At 45.2% G+C, this 15,079-nt stretch overlaps 1 protein-coding gene across 2 annotated transcripts in view; it reads right to left on the bottom strand.

Moving 5' to 3' along the window:
* The window catches only part of CENPP (centromere protein P), a 228,222-nt gene that overhangs the window by 20,689 nt on the left and 192,454 nt on the right, over positions 1 to 15,079 (bottom strand). The gene's annotated exons all lie outside the window — the stretch shown is intronic.

The following is a 15,079-nucleotide window of genomic DNA, read 5'->3' as shown; positions in this document are numbered from 1 at the left end:
GAGGATCCTGGGGAGGGAAGGCAGCTCTCAAGCTGCTCGACAGCAGGATGGGCAACCCGCTCTAACTTTCACTGTGGATGGGGTGGACGCGCTGGCACCAAGTAGGGGGGAACACAGGCTTTCTTTGATTGCTCAGATGTGGAGGGGAACAAGGCGAAGGTTGGAGAGCTGAAAGCAGCCCAGTACCAAGAATGGAGTCCAGCTCTTCATTACATAGTATCACTATTTTCTTGATTCTCTAAATATCACTCACACCTCTCTAAAATTATCCTCCTCGGACATGAAGGATTTCATGTCACTATCTTCCCTCCAGAATGTAAAGCGATTTTGCAGAGCTGAGAATAAAGGCCAAATCTCTAAAACGTGTATTCACAGGGCGCCACGCTGGCGCAGTCTGTCGAGCATCTGACTCTTGATTTCGGCTCAGGTCACGATCTCAGGGTTGTGAGATCGAGCCCGGAGAAAAGCTCTGCGTTGGATGCGCTGTTTGCTTCTCCTTCGCCCTCTGCCCCTCCCCCGCGCGCGCTCTCTCTTTCTCTCTCTCTCAAATAAGTTAAAATTTAAAAAAAATGTGTATTCAAGGCCGTCTGTGAAACCTCCCCAGCTGGCTACGAGCTTTTGCTAATGCTTCGCCCAACTGATGAATGTACACAACCTGCAAATGAAAAAGCTAAAGGAAATAGATTAGGTGAAACTGGGAGGTCTGGGAGAATGAGAATCCAAGTTTTAAACAAGAAAGTAAAAAAGGGACGTTTTTACATAGACGCTTTAGCATAAAACCTCCAGGACGTCAAGAAAGACACTTGGCGCAAGACAGTAGCAAGTACTACACTTCCTGGAGGAAACAGTCGCTGGAACCAGCAGAAAAGCAGCAGGAATCGCGGCCCGCCGCGGACGCAGCCAGCGGACGGGCAGCCCGCGCGAGGCCCGGGGAACCGCGAGGACGGCCCGCGAGGCCACACGGGCGGGGGCGGCGGAGCGGTTTGATCTGCCTCCCGCGGCTACGTGGCACGAGGCACGGGCTTGCAGGGGGCGCCTGGGGGCTCCGGACACGGAGCCAAGGGGAGCCCGGTGCTCCACGGCGGCTTCCGCCCACGGGCACGGGGAAGACACCTTCACGGAGAGAACCGTCCCAACTCACTTGCGCGGGTTCGAGCCACAGGCGCCAAACGGGACACCGCCGCAAACAGACGGCGCCAAACGGGACACCGTCGTAAACAGACGGCGCCAAACGGCCTGCCGCCGCAAACAGACGGCGCCAAACGGGACACTGTCGTAAACAGACGGCAGCACGGCTGCTGTTAGTTTCTGCTGATTTCAGAGTGACAATATTGCTTGTTTCACTAAAGCCTGCTTGAAATTCGTCCGTTTAAAAGCAAAACAACCCTCATCCATGGAGGAGTTTGCTCTTTGTACGTTATAACCAATGGTTTTTAACCACCCTCCAGAAAAGAAAAAAAAAAAACCCTCTCAGTAACTTAAGTATATGTTCCAACAATGCCAAGAATGAAGTAAAGCTAGTCTTTGAGTCCTGAATATAATTAAAGGACAGTTCTCCTGAAATAGAGCTATAAGTGTCCAAGATTCCAGTAATCACTTCTACTGTTGTAAATGAATCAAACTAAAAGGAAATAATCAAATCAATAAATACAGGCAACCTAACAGGTACAAAGTTTGCAGGAGGCTACACAACAGAGCACCAACAGTATAGAGATGCTTCCCTCACCAAGTGAAGATAAACATGCGTTGACTGAAAGAAGGTCCTATTTAGTCACATTAAACACTTTTCTTTTTACTATGAAGGCTTTACCTGGGGCAGTCTCTGTGAAAGTTCTCTTATGGAACACACACACACACACACACACACACACACACACACACACACCTCATACCACCACCACCTGGCCCGAGCACGCGCGCACACACACACACACACCCTCATACCACCACCACCTGGCCCGAGCACGTGCGCGCGCACACACACACACACACACACACACACACACACACACACACACCCTCATACCACCACCACCTGGCCCGAGCTCATCAGACTGCACTCGACCTTGACCCCAGAGACTGCAGTTGACAGGACCAGGGGTGAACATGGGACCCAATCAGATTCTCTGGAGAAGGGTGACATTCAGGGCCAGAGCATCCATCTGGGAAGGGTCACAGGCTTGGGCTCTCTGAGATGGGCTGCTGACCACATGCCTATCCACACAGGGGAGCTGGTCTGCAGAAGGCAAGACCTACAGAGAAAGCAAGGTAAGTGTCCCAAGAGCCACTTGGAGCATGAGGGTGACCCCATTTCTGGTCCCAGACCCCTGGCATCCCTGTCGCCCTCTGAGATGAGGGTGTTGTTCCGGGACACAGCCCTGGTACTTGGGCTTACGTGAAGTGGGTTTCTAGGACTTGCAACCAAAGTGTCTTCGCCAATACAATGGTCCTTTCACTTCCCTTAGTGACAATGAGGAGTCTGGGGTGAATACGGGAGACTAGGCATCATGAGTAACAGGGATGTGAAAAGAGATGGCCGAATCAAGCTCCAAATTATTCATTCTTTGCCTTTGGTCAATCTCTAGAGCCCTGAAACAGTTATTTTTCTTAAACCAATTCTTCAGCTTTATACTTATTTTCTTGTGAAGACTCACAACCTCTTTGTTCTACTGTAGTCGAAAGTCCCACCGCAATAGACTTTTGTAAATTTTTTTCTCTTTGCCTTCTTTTTGATTAGTTTTTTAAACATTTGCTCCCCCCCCCCGCCCCCATTAGCTGGGAAGGTACATGCTCTATTTCTGCTTGTCCAATGGCTACCTTAGACACTTGGTCATGCACTACTCATCGGAGGCTACATCAGTGTTTGTTTTCCCATGAACAAATGATTGCACAACTCTTTACTCTCACTCACTCCTGTACTGCTGTGTATTTTTAAATTCTAGCTTAAAAAAAAGGGAGACCTCACTTGACATTCTTAGGATTTTATTATATAGTCACTGTTTGATGTATTTACCATATTCTTTGCTCTTTATTGCTTCTTGCATCTCAAACACTCCTTCTGGGATTGTTTTCCCTCTGCCTGAAGAATATCCTTTCATTCTGACACAAGTGTCTACATGGTCTTCAACTTTCACGTTTTCCCAGTTTTATGAAGATGGAACTGAAGTACAACATGGTTGTAGTTCCAGGAGTGTGATGAGTATCTGATGTCTGTATGTATTGTGAATGATGACAATACGTCTAGTTAACATCCTGTGAAGAAAACTTTTACGATCTACTCTCTTACCAAGTTTCAAATAACAATACTGCCAACTACAGTTGCCATGCCGTGCACTGCACCCCAAGACGTACCTACCTCACTTAAGTCCGTACCTTCCGACCCCTCCACTCACTTCCCCTGCACCGCCCCCCCCTCCACCTCTGGCAACACCAATCTGCTCTCTGCATTTATGAGTTTGATTTTCTGTCTTTTTCGATTCCATGTGAGATCATACGTTACTGGTCTTTCTCTGTCTGACTTATTTCACTTAGCATAATGCCCTCAAGGTCCATCTGTGGTGTCAAAAATGGCAGGATTTCATTCTCTTTGGGGCTCAATAATATCCCATTGTGTGTGTGGACATGTGTGGACCACATTTTCTTTATCCATTCATCTGTCAACAGAAACTTCGTGGTTTCTGTCTTGACTATTGTGGATAAAGTTACAGTGAACATGGGGGTGTAGACATTACTTCACTTTTATTTTTGAAGGAATTTTTTTGCTGAGTGTAGCAGGTTTGATTACATCTTCTCAACACTGAAGTTAACAGTTGATTGGTTTCTGGTTTCCACTGCTCCTGTTCAAAGTCAGGTGGCTACTTTGAAGGTGCTCCGATTCATTTCCCCTCTGGCTGCTCTAAAGATTTTCTTCTTGTCTTTGGTAGCTGCAGTTTCACTGTCATGTATTCAGGTGTGAATTTCCTTGTTTTTTGTTCCTGCTTGGATGTGATGTGGCTTCTTGAGGCCGAATCTTAAAAAGTGCATGTATTAAGAATGTATGAGAATGTATGAGTGTAATGCACATGTAGCAGAATCTGGCCGGCACCCCAGGAGCTGCTGGTACCCCTCTGCACAATCACATACCTACCCCACCTGCCTCTGAAGGCAACAACCACCTTGACTTTTATGGAAATAACTTCCTTGTTTTCTTTACAGTTTTCCACTTAAGTGTGCAACCCTAAACTCTGTACTTTAGCTTTGCCCAGTTTTAAACCCAATGTGGACAGATTCAGAAAACATATTGCTTCCACTGTGGCTTCTATTGCCCAGGATTTTATATGTGAGATTCCTCCATTATGTTGTATACAAGTCCATGTTGTTTGTTCTTTTCAATTCTCAGTGGTACTCTGTGACATGAATATATCATTTTTTCCATTCTACTGTTAAAGAACATTTGGGCTATTACAAATAATGCTGCTGTGTCATTCTAGTGCATGTTTCTTCTTTTTATTTTTATTATTTATTTTTTAAAAAGATTTTATTTATTTGACAGAGAGAGACACAGAGAGAGAGGGAACACAAGCAGGGGGAGTGGGAGAGAGAGAGGCAGGCTCCCCACTGAGCAGGGAACCCAATGCGGGGCCTCGATCCCAGGACTGTGGGACCATGACCTGAGCCAAAGGCAGATGCTTAACGACTGAGCCACCCAGGCGCCCCTATGTTTCTTCTTTTTAAAAAAATTTTATGTATTAGAGTGAGACAGAGAGAGAAAGAAAGCGTGTGCTCGTGTGTGTGCACACGAGTAGGGGAGGGGCAGAGGGAGTAGCAGGACCCCTGCTGAGTGTGGAGCCTGACCACATGGGGCTGGATCCCACAACCCTGAGACCATGACCTGGGCCAAAAGCAGACGCTTCATCGACTAAGCCACCCAGGTGCCCCTAGTGCATGTTTCTTGATATATGTGTGTGCATGTTTCTTTTGGATACTTACCTAGGGGTGTGTGAGTCTTCAAACTTTATGGACAATGTCAAAATGTCTATACCAATTTATGGACAAACAGCACTGTATGAGGAACCTGCTGCCCCATACCCCAACAGTCGACATTGTCAGTATTTTTCCTATTAATCATTCTGGTATGTATGTAGTGGTATCTTGGTGATTTAAAATACATTTTCCCTTGGTGCGCCTGGGTGGCTCAGTCAGTGAAGTGTCTGATTCTTGGTTTCCCTTCAGGTCATGATATCTGGACCTGGAAATCCAGCCCCATGTGGGGCTCCGCACTCAGCAGGCAGTCTGCTTCCTCTGCCCCATCCCTCTCCCAGCCTTCTTCCTCTGCCCCTCCCCCTACTTGTGCTTGCACACTCTCTCTAAAATGAATAAAGCTTAAAAAAAATATTTTCCTTTACCAATGAAGTTGAACACTTACATGTGTTTAACTGGCCATTTGAATTTTGATTTCTGTGAAGAGTCTGTTCAAACTGCTTACCTATTATTTTACTGTGTTTCTTTCCCTATTGATTCCTGAAGTTCTTTCCATATATTGCCTGGGATATACCAAATGCTCAATAAAATGTATCTGCCATGCACACTCTGTATGATTGCTTTTACCATTCCATGTACTCATACCAACAAAAATGAATCTACCTTGTTATTTTTAAGGCATTGTATAGATGTACAATAAGTCGTAACATAACCAATCTTCTCCTGATAATCTTTAGGGTTATTTGTAGTTTTTCACTATGTTCTATACTACAATGAATATTCTTGTAAGATATTTTTGTACATTTGTGCAAAAATTTTTGTTAGATAGAATCTTAGCAGAATGGCTTAAGATTTAGAAAAGACAGATGAAATGACCTATATAAAGAATTTATTATTTTAAATTTCTATCAATAATGTGTGAAAGTGATTATTTTGGAGTTTTAAAATTCTCTTCTGGAGGCTCCTGTCTGGTTCAGTCAGTAAATATGCAACTCTGGATCTCGGGGTTGTAGGTTTAAGCCCCATGTTGGGTGTAGGTATTACTTAAAAAAATAAAATCTGGGCACCTGGGTGGCTCAGTCATTAAGTGTCTGCCTTCGGCTCAGGTCATGGTCTCAGGGTCCCGGGATCGAGCCCCACATCAGGCTCCCTGCTCAGTAGGAAGCCTGCCTCTCCCTCTCCCACTCCCCCTGCTTGTGTTCCCTCTCTCGCTGTGTCTCCCTCTGTCACATAAATAAATAAAATCTTACCAAAAAATAAAATAAAATCTTACAAAAAAAAAGTCTCTTCTTCTAGTTCCTGTACTTCTTGTAAACCTTGCCCAAAGGAAGGCCTGGTTGTACATCACAGTCTATGACCTCCTTCAGTCTTGGTGGCTTCAGTGCCATCCATCCACACGCTACAGGATCTTCAATATCAAGCCCGGTGTATCTTTTGCTCTGCAGAACGGATTACATTATCTTTCTCTGCAACCTGTGTTTATCCCAGGAAATGGCCTTCCCACCATTCTGTTCACATCAGAAACCTGGGCTTCATATATTCAATTCGTCCCCCTTCCCTTTCCCAACACCCAGCTAACTCTTAAGTCTTGTGGATTTTACCTAATTATCTAATTATCTCTTGAGCTCCCCCATCCTCGCTCTTGAATCACTGCAGTAGTCTTTTAAATATGCTTTGCCTCTAGATGTGGCCCTTCCTTTCACGAATTCAGAAGGCACGCTATGCAGTTCTCTTTCTGAAATGCAGCCTTTGGGTAAAGCCCCAAACCTTCAACATGAGGACCAAAGTCTTTGGGGATCTAGCTGCTTCTCTCCTGCATGCAAGCCCGCAGACCTCATGATTGCCTTCATTTGCCACAACTTGTGGGTTTCACCGCAGACCCTTCGACCTATCTCACCCCTCTGTATTCAAACGCTTAAATAACTTTGAGTTTCAGTTTACATGTGACTGCGGTTGTATTTAATAAATACTTGCATCTATTAGGCTTGAGATGACCCCAGACATTCAAACAGACATGTCAAGAAAGTAACTGGAGATCAGCAGCACACAGATGGCACACAGGTGATCACACTCCCTTGGAGAGAAATTATAGCTAGAGAAGGTTTCAGGCCTGAAGTCAGGAGGTAGAGGAACCATCAGAGATTCAGGAGGAAGACAGGGGAGAGGGTTGGAAAGTCCAAGAGGACTAAGAGTCGGAAGGAGGGCCACGTGCTGCCTGCTGCTGACCCTGCTCTGACCACTCCACACAGGCATCTCCTGCCTGCTTCCATGACGCACCGGCCTCCTGCCAAACGGAGGATCTCATCCCTTAGCAGAGAGGACTCTCATCAACTCTAAGAACCACGTCACAGGCCTTTATTGTTGGGAAATTTCAGCACCGAGCTCAAGACACAGTAAAAACTGGAATGCCTTAATCGTCAACACACATATGCTTAAGTCCTCAAGGAACTCACATACCACTTGGGGAAGACAGACAGAAACTACTCTTTATAATTTGAAGCAGGGTAACCAGGTGCCAGGGGACAAGTGTACCCCTGGGGAGAGCTGCTTGGAAAACGGGGTGCCTCCATGAGAGCGCAGGGAAAGTGGAGGCTCAAGCTCGTGAAAGAGGGATCCTTGTTTGCTTTTAGTGTTATTTACCCCACTGTGGCAGCACAGACACGGGACAGAGGTGACATGTGAACCATTTACTACACCACGAGGGGATGGAGGTGACACCCAAACCCTTCACTGGCAGAAAGATGCAGGGTAAAGATAAGCATTGTGTTTAAAAAAAAATTTTTTTTTTAATTTGACAGAGAGAGACAGCGAGAGGGGGAGAGAGGGAACGCAAGCAGGGGGAGTGGGAGAGGGAGAAGCGGGCCTCCCGCCGAGCAGGGAGCCCGATGCGGGGCTCGATCCCAGGACCCTGGGATCATGACCTGAGCCGAAGGCAGACGCTCGACGACTGAGCCACCCAGGCGCCCCGAGCATTGTATTTAAAATACTATTATGTATGCATTACTTGCCTCAACACTTATGGATGATTTTAGTCTTTATATTTTCTAGCAATATCTAAATTTTCTATTCCACTATAATTTAAGGGGTGGTTAGTCTTGTTCTTTTTAAAATCAGAGTTTCATTTAGCAAAATAAAAATAACTTAATTCAAAAGCAATATCCTTGCACATATACAAAAAGTCAGTAATTTCCATAACACTAGTCTTATAAAAATCCCATAAATGCTTAACAAGAGTTTGAAGACTGTATTCATGTATCTGGCAGAATTAAAATTACGCTTTCTCCTTAAGAATGGAAATACAGCATAATAAATGAGGTGAACATGAATTTTTTCCTACTCCTGGACACTAAAAGATTCAACTGGAAATGAAAACATGACATCATCCACCAGTAATGAGGAAAAAATGAGGCCATGCACAAACACACTATGTTCTGATTTATTAAACCTCAAGTGAGCTTCACTTTATCCCCCATGAGTGATGGGCTACACTGGTTGCCAAAGCCTTCATTTTTACTAAATATCTTTGTAAATATTGTGGTTGCTCTGGTCTGTGGCCACCTCCCTCAGACAGTGTATCAGTGGAAAAGAATCCCCATTCCCACCAAATGTTAAAACTGCCATATGTGTAATCTTATAAACCTCACGCTAAGCATGGGTTTCAGCGTCTGCAGGAGAAAATTACAGGAAAAGGCCAGTTCTGGAGGCTGTGGCTGCAGCGGCTCTTCCCAAAGCAGGAAGGCCACATCCAGAGCACTAGAGGGAAGCATGTGAGGAGTGGACAAGAACCTGCCCCTGAGGAGGGTGTGACCCACCGACCCCCACACTGACCCTGAACGTTGGTGGCAACTGTCATCCCATCTGCTCTCCGGGCACGGGCACTCTGGTTTGCACCCGCAGGCAGCTGCCTCCTGTGGCCTGATGGGCGTGTAGAGCCAGAACAGGGAGAAGGGCTGTTCCTGCCCATGTGGGGCACACTGTGGTGCTAGCCTAAGTCTGCAGGGTGGGAGCACGCAGGGGCCAGGGAACCAGGGGCTCCGGCTTGACAGTGGTGGAAAAAGAGACCAGGCCAGCTCAGAGTCATAGGTTCCCCATTCTCAGCGAGTCAGGCAAACTATTTATCTCCAGGAATCTCTGGTTTCCCCAGTTAGCCTCAGCCTTCCTCCTTTGTGGAATGGAGGGTAGAAGGGTGTCATCGGGTCAGAGGGTTTACTGAGATGGCACATGGAGTGCACCCAGGAGAACCAGGCATGGCGAAGAGGCCCTCGATGTCAGTCCCTGCAGGCCAGGACCCCATTCTGCCAGGGGACATACTGGACATGTCTGTCCTAGGTTATTTTAAAACTCGACAAAACGATTTAAGTACCAAATGAGATGCATTACATCTTTAGCACTGAAGTGCACTTTAGTACACTTTTATGGCAAAAATGACGTACCATAGTTTTTAAGAATGGAAATTAAACTATATATGCCAGATATATATATCTGTTTTTTCTACACAAAATTTCTTCTGAAACCGTTGTCTTGAACTCTTGTCAGAACATTGCAAGTGTTAAAACAGGTTGGTTTGGACATGCAAAACAATATCCTGGCTTTAGGGACACAATATAAATGCACATCTCCAACCAAGCCTAAACTTTAATAACAGCTATAAAAAGCAGAAATTGAACTAAATTTTAAAACCTCTCCAACCAGTAGAACCAGTGGTTAACGTCAATCTTGCATCTCTGCATTTCCACGAATTATCTACAATAAAGAATATAGGAGGAATAACAAGTTTGGGGGTGAAGAGTACATGGTGCTCTTCTGAACATGCTCATGCAGTGCCTGGGAGCCGTCCAGGCCAAGTTGGCCTGATCTCCAGAGCAAAGTACATTTAGAGACACAAGGTGTCACAGACGAGGTCATTTTGGGGAAGTGTGCTGCATCACCATGAAACCACCACACCGAGTCCTTACCATGTTCCTGCAGATTTCTCTACCCAGAATGTCTTCTTCCTTGAACTATGCTTTCCAATCTTAGTCCCAAACTTAGTCCTGGGTGAGAGGGGGGGTCTCTGAAACAAGGGGCCTCCTCCTCGAGATCATGCATGGGGCACTGACACCAGAGCTCCTGCCCAACTGGCTTTGTTTCCAGGGTCCACGCAAGCCCCTTCCCTGGCTCAGTCGCCCCGAGGACACCCTGCAATGCTGTGTGAGTGACCCTGGCCCAAAGGGTTTGCCTGTATGGGCTGGGTGTTCACACAAGGAGGCCACAGCTTGGGGCAGCACACAACACGGGGTAGAAGGGAATTGTGGTGGACCAGTCCCCACTGCTTCCTGCCACCATGTTACCATGTTCTCGTGGATGCAAATTCTGAGTTCAGAATTCTGTGATCCCAGCTTTTTGGGTCATCAGAGAGGATATTTGAGAGGCGAGGAGAATGGAGCGCAACGTAATTTATTTTACTGCCCACAAGCTGGATGTGTAACTTTGCACATTTGGAATGCTACATGTGAACCTTCATCTGAACCTGTCTCGATCCCTTCATGATCCCTTCATCCTTTCCCGTCTCCCAGACTGAACGTTCCTGAGCCAAAACAGGGAATTTCACTCCTGATGCTTTACTCAATTCTCAGAACAAGGAACTGGACTTCTTCATCAGATTACGTCCTCCCATCAAGATGTCAGCACCTGGCATCCTCAAGTGGACCATTTGCTGGAGTTTGTCTCCACACCCAAATGTAATGCAGAGGAGCGCATCCACACCTTCTCACCTGACACGTTCAGCACGGATACTCAGGGTCTGGGCCCAGGATCCCGACCTAGAACACCACTGGCAGTCCACATGGACCATTCTACTAAGCCCACACCTGATCGCTCTCTCAGGGAGTGAGTCCCCAAGAAGGGGGGACACCTCCAAGGTCCCATAGCCTGACACACCACCTCCATGACACAGAATCACTGGAATGAAATGGTCAAGTCTGTGTCTCAGAGGCCCCTCTTCAGCATTCCCACAGAATGTCTTTCCAGGTGTGTGGACTCGTAATCTTGCCAGGCAGCTCAGGGCACCGGTGTGATTATGAGGAAGAGTCAAAGCCCGAATCAGCTGTCTGTACCTTTGTGCACTGATCCTGGCTCTGGTCTCTGGAGTGCAGTCTCTTGGTCTCCGCTTCCCAGTCCCTGCAGACAACCGGCTGAAGGGAGGTGACCCCACGCCTGGCAGGGCCACTTCTCTCCTACGACAAGGAGCTGAACGTGACGAGTTGCACCGAAAATCATGACCAAACCATCCTAAATACTGCAGCTCCTGTCGTAAGAGCTGAACTGCAGGACAGGAGAGTCCTCTGCCTTGTTCTGCATCAGCAATGGCTTGGCTATTCTTTCGTCCTTGTATTTCCATTTTTACATTTTACAACTTGTCAAGTTCCACCAAAAAAAGGGAGGGGGGTAAACTATGAGGATTCTGGTTAAAATTGCATCAACTCCAATCAGTTTAAGTAGAAACAGTATCTTGCAATCCTGAATGTTCCATTCCCCAAAGCTGGTATCTGGCCTCCCCGTATTGCTGCTGTAATTTCCTTCAACATTTTCTCTGAAGAGCGCTTGCTCATCATTGCTTAGATTTACTCCGAAATGCTTGTTATATTTTTAATATATTTGATATTTAAAGCACATCTTCCCTTTCATTCTCTAACTGTAGAAAGAGACAACTGATTTTTATATATTGTATCTGGAAAATACGTTATATGATTTAATGATTTTTCTTAAGTTATTTTTGGTTTTGTACACATATACCATACCATCTGGGACTAATAAGAATTTTTCCTGCTATTACTTAATTTGTTTGTTGTATTTTTTTCCCTTCTTCTTTTTCTTGCTTTCCTCCACTGGCCGGGACCATCATGGGCCTCCTTGTCTGGTTCCCAGAAAGGGGAAAATTTCAGTATTTCACCACTGAGTATTTTTTAAATAACAACTTCACTGAGATATAATTTGCATACCATAAAAGTCACCCTTATAAAGTATACAGTTCAGTGGTTTTTAGAACATTCATAGTGGGGAGCCATACCCACTGCCTATTTCTGACACATTGCGGTCACCCCATAAAGAAACCCCAGAGACTGCTCATCCACTCCCTCCCTCTGTGCATTTCACATGCGGTATGTCCTCTCATGACTGGCCGCTTGCGCTGAGCTCTGCGTCTTTGAGGCTCGTCCACATGGTGGCAATATCAATGCTTTATTCCTTTTTATTACCAAATGATATTCCACTGCGTGGTTGGACCACATTTGTCCATTCATCAGCTAACAGGACATATGGGTTGTTTCCACATGTTGGCTGTTATGAACACTGTAGCAATTAAATTGGAAATTCATGGATAAATTATGTGGATACATATTTCATCTTCCTGGGTACACAGCTATGGGTGGAAGTATGTTGTTTTGTAGATACTGTCAGACTAAGGAATTTCATCCATTTCTAGTATGCAAAAGCCTTCTTTCTTTCTTCTTTAAACATTAACATGATCATATAATTCTTTTTCTTGGGGGGGGGTTATCCTTAAATCAACCGGTATCTCCTGAATAAGCCCAATGTAGTCATGGTGTATTATCCTATTTATATATTGCTGGATTTGGTTTGTTAATATTTTAGTTTTGTGAATCTATGTTCATTAGTGAGACTGATCAATAATTTTCCTTTCTTGTAATATCCGTGTCAGGCTGTTGAATGGTTACACTAGCCTTAAAACATTATTTGATAAAATTTGTTGATGAATAATATAGATGTGTGGTATTCTTTGTGGGGAGGTGTGAAATTATGAATGACTCCCTCAATAGTTACAGACAATTCAGATTTTCTATTTCTCTGACAGTTTCATTAAACTGTACTTTCTAGGAATTGTCATATCGTCTAACTTTCCTGGCAGAAAGTTGTCGCTAATATCCTCTTAATGTTCTTTTACCTGCTCTCAGAATCTACAGGGATGGCATTTTTGAGTGCTCACACTGGTGACCTGCACTCTCCTCCTCTTTGTTCCTTCATCAGCCTTGCTGCTGATTTTATTAGGTCTGCTTAAAAACAAACAGACCAACAAACAAAACAAAAAAAAAACCCCAGGGACACCTGGGTCACTCAGTCTGTTAAGTGTCTGCCTTCGGCTCAGGTCATGATCCCAGGGTCCTGGGATGGAGCCCCTCATTGGGCTCCCTGCTCAGTGGGGAGCCTGTTTCTCCCTCTGCCTACAGCTTCCCCTGCTTGTGCTCACTCTCTCTCTCTGACAAATAAACATATAAAATCTTAAAAAAAAACCCAGCTGTGGCACTGTGGATGTTGTCTGCTGTGTAACTGTTTTCTATTTCATTGACAGTTTTGCTCCTTGACAGTTCTGGCAGACTCCCCCAGGGCAGGAAGCTACCCAGGGCTCCAATTTTTTTTTTTTTAACCACACTGGTGATTTTAAATTTTTATAGTTATCAGGCTCTTTCAGTCTTTGATGGTAAGGTTGGTAGAACCACCCAACCTGCCAGTATTTGATACAGAAAACTGATTTTTAACTGTACTTTTAAATTTATGCCATGTGTATGTATTTGTATTACCGATTCCAGAATATGAAAATCATTGAAAAAATGAAGTGGCAGTGACCTGGGCATCCTCTATATTTATGTCAGTAGTACACATCACAGAATCTTCGCAGAGACGTGCACCACAGCTCAGGAACGGGGACAGTCTATATCACGGCACGTTCACACACTAGCACTCCACTTACACGTGAACATTTCTTAGAGAGAGAAAGTCAGGAACAGCTAATGAAGCAGCCATCACACTTCGCTGTGAATTAGCTTAAGTCGTCTGTGGCACAGGAAGGCAGACAACAGACCGCAGGAGGTAACACCTACTTCTGAGAGCGACCTCTGTAAAATTTCCAAAATTTAGCTTTATCGAGGTGCTATCTACCAAGTTGTCATATGGAAAACAAACACACCCTTCTAAGAAAAACTAACTCCTCGGTACTCTACAGCACAGGAGTAAAAATATGGCAAAGGTGACGTTACTCCAATATGTGTTCCGGAGGCTGAACCTGTGCTGGCTGCCCTTGTGGCCTGGGCACGGAGGGACCCGCTCACATCCTGCAGAGCCGCCATCAGAGCCAACTTTCAGGACATAGTTATGGCTGCAGTAATAAAGGGGAGGAGACCTCGAATACCAGCATTTTCCATGTACTATGTGGTTAAAATAGTTTCTGCAGAAGGATTCATGTAACAGTCCATTAAGCCACAAAATGTTAGAGCAGGGACCTCAGAAACCAGAGTCCTGGTCTCTGAGCACCGTCAGTCTCGGCATCACGGAACGGCTGCTTGTCCTCTACACTGCTGCTTCAAGTCGCCTCTTTTTCCGGTTGCTTACATTCTTTTAGAAAGTTAGTCTTTTTCTGATCTGGTTATAAGCTAGCTGGTTATAAAAACAGATTCCATAGTAAAGTCCCTGCATCACTCAGAGATAAACATTATTAAGAGTCTGATATTTATTCGTTTATTCCTTCCTGTTTGTTCTCCAGGGCCCAGGTTTGTTCTCCAGGTCTCCAGGTGCTACTCTACACATTCATTAGAAGAATGTAAGATAAGAGCACATGCACTGTTCTGACTTTCCTTTCTCCCTCTTGGGACGATGTGCAAGCCTGTATAACAGCTATCTGTCTCTCTACACAGCTTTAGGCAGCCCGCTGTTCCTGCTCTTTGATGTTACAGTGTTGCAGAGTGCCTTCCTCTAGGCACAGACATGCAGAGAAAGATGCTTGTCTCCCTAGCAGTCAAATGCCGGGACAGCAGATAGCTACTGTTAAGCTGTCCTCAAAGAGTATAAAGGTTTCTGTTTGTCCCAAACACTGTGTCCAACACAGCATAACATTTTTTCCCTCCCCAAACAGTGTATGTATTTCAAATCAGGCCACGTTTTAAAAGAGAAATTTCAGATCCACAGCAAAATGCAGACGGGAGTACAGAGGTTTCCCATATATTCTCAGTCCACCCCTCATACATAACTTCACCTATTACCAACACCCCCGCTAGAGTGGTGTGTCTGTTATTATCGGTAAACTGTACCAACACATAATAATCACCCAAGCCCTTAGAGTTTACACTTG

This window comes from Eumetopias jubatus, unplaced genomic scaffold (genome assembly GCF_037043125.1).
Source record: "Eumetopias jubatus isolate StellerSeaLion01/CBP00866 unplaced genomic scaffold, mEumJub1_p1.0 scaffold_15, whole genome shotgun sequence".
Classification (NCBI taxonomy): domain Eukaryota; kingdom Metazoa; phylum Chordata; class Mammalia; order Carnivora; family Otariidae; genus Eumetopias; species Eumetopias jubatus.
The sequence above is the reverse complement of the archived record's forward strand: the minus strand, read 5'-3'. Positions and strand labels throughout refer to the sequence as shown.